The 4,672-nt window shown below is 40.3% G+C and overlaps 1 pseudogene; it reads right to left on the reverse strand.

Moving 5' to 3' along the window:
• Positions 1-2,074: 2,074 nt before the first annotated feature.
• On the reverse strand, positions 2,075-2,807 carry LOC101613594 (annotated as a pseudogene).
• Between the last annotated feature and the right edge of the window lie 1,865 nt (positions 2,808-4,672).

Raw genomic sequence — 4,672 nt, forward strand, 5'->3', positions numbered from 1 at the left:
CTGTTTTGCCATTTTTAGTCCTTGCTGATGGGTAATTTTCATTATTTCTGTTTCCTTACTCATGTCTTGTATTGATCTCCTTATTTCTTTAAGTTGGTTTTCTGTGTTTTCCTTCAAGAGTTTGTTTTCGCCTTTGATTCCTTTGTTTTCTTCTTTGGTGCCTTTGATTTCTCCTTTGATTTCATTGAACATTGATATAATTATTTTTTTTTTAAAAATCTTTGTCAGCCATTTCATCTGAAACAGTCTCACTGGAGGCCATTTCTGATGGATGTATAATTTTTGGTGGGATTATGTTGTCTTGATTTTTTTGTGTTTCTTTTTCCCCCCATGCCTAAGTATCCATTCCTTTATTTTTTTTTTAATTTTTTGTTCATTTTTATTTATTTATTTGAGAGCGACAGAGAGAGAGAGAGAGAGAGAGAGAGAGAGAGAGAGAGAGAGAGAGAGAATGGGTGGGCCAGGGCCTCCAGCCACTGCAAACGAACTCCAGACATGTGTGCCCCCTTGTGCATCTGGCTAACAAGGGTCCAGGGGAATCGAGCCTCGAACTGGGGTCCTTAGGCTTCACAGGCAAGCGCTTAACTGCTAAGCCATCTCTCCAGCCCCCATTCATTTGTTTTATTAACCTTATTTCTCACAATTCAGAGTTGCTTGAACAAATTTAGTGTTACAGGTTGTATTTCCTATAGTTGATACATATTTTACTTTCTGTATAATTGGGAACACAGTATAAATACTTAATGTAATGACTGACTCTAAATTCTGTCATCTCTTAGCCTACCTTGTCTTTCTTGGAAAAAAGTAGGTCCTTAGGGTAAAAATCAATAGTTCCAGAAACTTACTCTGATTTTGCTACAGTTTATAGGGAATATGTTAGTCTGAACATAAGACAAAGTTAAACAAAAGAAATTTCATTTTACTGTTTGTGGTTAAAGTAACAGTACTCAGTAATAGAAATCTATGCCTTATTGCATCCTTTCCATGTCCCACCCCATTACTGAGTTTCATTTTGCTTTTAAAATGGGACAAAATCACCTGCCTTAAACACTGACAATGATAATGTGCAGGCTTAATAAGATTAGGTGAAGTATTTTATATTTAAAACAAGGACTTACATAATGTAAGCCACACTGTGGTGATCATCCTCAAAAGTCTGAGAGAGTACTTCAGGCTTTCCACTTATCGTGTTACCTCTTCTAACCCTAAGCACAACCTTCTAGGCTCCATTCTACATATAAATAAGTTAATTGTCTAAAAATGTTGGGTGACTTATTAAGGTCAAACAGCTAGAAAGGGACAGAGTGTAGTCAATATAATAGAAGTTCTAAATGAGATGTTATTTTTCATATCTGCTCACAGCTAACACAGTGGCATTATTTTATGTTCCTAAGAATGGTAGGTGACAGTAAGGACCAAGGAAGAGAGGAGTCACTGAGTAGAATGCTTTAACAAAGAAAACCCTTGATAAAAATCCATGCTTATATTTTAGAAAGGCTTGGTTTCATATTGTTTTCATAGTTTTTGATAAATCAATTATAAAGTAAGAATTGAAGAAATGAATGTTTCAGATGCCAGAATATGCCTCCCCAGCCAAGCTTCTATTTTTAGTGCCACTTCACTCATATTGTCAAATATATAAACAAATCACAAAAAGTATGAAACAGGAAAAATCACAGGAATGTCCTTTGCTTTTAGAATAAAGGTGGGAAACAGGACATTGTTTTTAAAAAGACATTTTTTTTTTATAATAGTGAATTTGTCCACTGATGGCATTAAAAAAAATCTCTGTTTGTAACCTTAACACAGCCATATTTTCTCTCTTTACAAAAATCAATTCCCCCAGTATAAACAGTACTTTACCATACTAATCTTTAAGCTGCACCACTAAAATGTAGTTATACACTCCAATTTCTACCATCCTAAAACATTCTGCACAATAGATTTTAATCACTGGAATGGATAGTTTCTCAGAGAAGCAACTTTGCCTTGACTGGAAGATGATTTGTTAGTCAGCATTCCTCTGTTTCAGCCAAAAGAAGGTTTATGAACCGAAACACTGGGTTCCTTGTGCTCATCCATCAAGGGAACGCTTCTGAGCAGCTTCTGAGCAAACATTCCTTAACAAGTTGATCACAGCTCTGGGGTCTTCATTCCTCATAATGGCACTGCCAGGCACAATCATGTTAGCTCCTGCCTCTGCACATTTATGGACAGTGTCAGGACCTACTCCACTATCGACCTCTATATCCAAAGTTGGGAACTGGGTCCTTAACCAGTGAACCTTTGGCTTCATATCGTCCATGAATTTCTGTCCTCCAAACCCAGGTTCTACTGTCATAACCAAGGCCATATAACAAATCATAACAAATCACCTTCCAGTCAAGGCAAAGTTGCTCTGTTTGATTAGCCCATGGTGCCAAATATTCAACTGTAGTTCCTGGTTTGATGGCAAGATCAATCTTCATCTAATTCTCTTGGATGTCTTTAGTCAAAGCCCCTGGGTTCTCAGTAGCTTCCTGATGGAAGGTATACTGATTGTTTCCTGCTACGGCCATTGGCTTTGCCCACTGTTCTGGCCTGGACACTATCATGTGCATGTAAAGAAAGGGACCTGGCCTAGCTGCTTTCAGAGGCTTTCTACCACGGGATGACCAAAGGTGAAGTTGGGAACAAAATGCCCATCCATTACATCCAGGTGCACATAGATAATTGGCCCCTGAGTCTAGCATCCGGACAAACTCGGCCCCTAAATTGGCCAGGTCGCTGTTGAGGATGGATGGGCCAATCTTGCAGCCCAACGCCATGGTGCTGGTTCCCCAGAGCAAGTTAGCACAGGAAAACCCCTGGAGGCACAGGCATCACTCTGACTCCCTGGGAGCTTGCCTTTGTGTGTGTGTGTTTCTTATACTATGATGTAGAGAGATTGTTGCCTCTTGAGTTAGTTTGATGCTTGGGTTTTCTAATTATCTGCAGTGTTTTTAGCCATGTAAATCCAAATATACATATTTCAGGGAAGGAGTTTAAGGGTGCCAAGTGTAGCTCTTATACTCCAAGAGAAATGGCTGAAGTGACCCTAGGTGTTGAGTTTTCCAGCTATTCAAGTATTCTATTAGCCCAGGTGGAGCAACTTACTGGAAAATTCTAAAGTTTAACTGAGCTATATGCACTTTCAATCAAAACCAGTACAGAGTATTTATGTAAGAGTAAGGATTAAAACAAACAGATAATATAATAAAGCCAAAGCCTCTAAGGGTGTGTATTGCCCACATCTTTAATCCTGTTAACTGAGGGGTTGATATTTCTGGTCTGAAATGAGTTCCAGGTCAGCCTAGGACCAAGTGAGACCCTATCCCCAATAATGACAGAATAAAAAGACAAAGGACCTACATATCAGGAATCATCAAAGACAATAATAGTTCACATCAAATACACCTTATTTGAGAATGATAAATCCAACTAAGAATATGTAACACATAACCTGTCCTGACATGGAAAGAGAGATTAGCACTTCCAGTGCAGGCCTATGTACCTGACTTTATGTAAGTAGGCCCTGTTACCTTTTGGGATGACTTCCAATCTCACCAATGCTCAGTGCCCACCTCAATCTCTCCCTTTTGTGCTGTGGATCTGGTGTTCTGATCGGCTGTGCTGGATGGTGTGCAACAGGAGCTGAGGGTATGTGGGTTCTCCAGTAGTTTGCAGCACTGGAAACTGGGGGATAGGAGGCTATGCAGGATGCGTGGAGCTGTAATATAGTTGTTTATCAGGTCTCTTTAGTTTTTTCCTTTAGCAGCTGCCCAGCTGGTTCCTGCTGTCTTCCCCTTCAGGTTTCTTGATTTTGTAAGGAGGCTGGTGTGAGTGGAAAATCCCTCCACCTGTTTCTGCTCCTTCAATTCTGTGCCAGCTGGGCAAGTGGGCATGTGGACTAGGGCATCCAGCTTCTCAGAAGGATTGTAGCAGTTTTCCTGCTTTCTAGTAGATCTGAGTCTTTCTTGTTTCTTGGCTGTGGTTTATAATAACTTATACATCTTCACTTTTGGTAGAAGAGTATATTTTGATGTTTTTCTGCTTATATCCATCACTAGGCTGCTTTGACATGGCTATTATGCCACCATCTTACCCAGAAGTCCTTCAAGGCCAGTTTTTAAGGAGGCAGGCTAGCAGAGACTTTTGGGGTACCTTCAAAGCTGATTGTCCCATTCACAGCTGGAAGTTTCCAAGTGGTCAGAGAACCTCCAATAAATGCATTTTGCAGTTACATTGTCATTGTTGTGGCAAACACACAACAAGAAGTAGCATATGGTTCCCAGCCTTAGACCCAAAATTATTTTAAATATTGGCAATAAAAGATTCAAACTTCTCATTGACAGTGGAGTGGACCGAATGGTCCTGAGAAAGGAGGATATGTCCCCCTCCTGGCAGCTTTGCCCAGCCCTCCCCTACTGGGAGTTGGTGGGTAGCCTACCTCTTGGGAGACTGCCACATGGCTCTGATTTAAGGAAGGTCAATGAATGCATGATCCCCTTCAGAACCCCCCAGAGGGGACTCCCATGGACCCCAGCTATTCCCTATATATACCATATTACTATCATTGACATTAAAGATTGCTTCTTCTCTATCCCTCTCCATCCAGGAGACATGGAAAAATTTGCATTCTCTATACCTGATG

Source organism: Jaculus jaculus, chromosome 2 (genome assembly GCF_020740685.1).
Source record: "Jaculus jaculus isolate mJacJac1 chromosome 2, mJacJac1.mat.Y.cur, whole genome shotgun sequence".
Lineage (NCBI taxonomy): Eukaryota > Metazoa > Chordata > Mammalia > Rodentia > Dipodidae > Jaculus > Jaculus jaculus.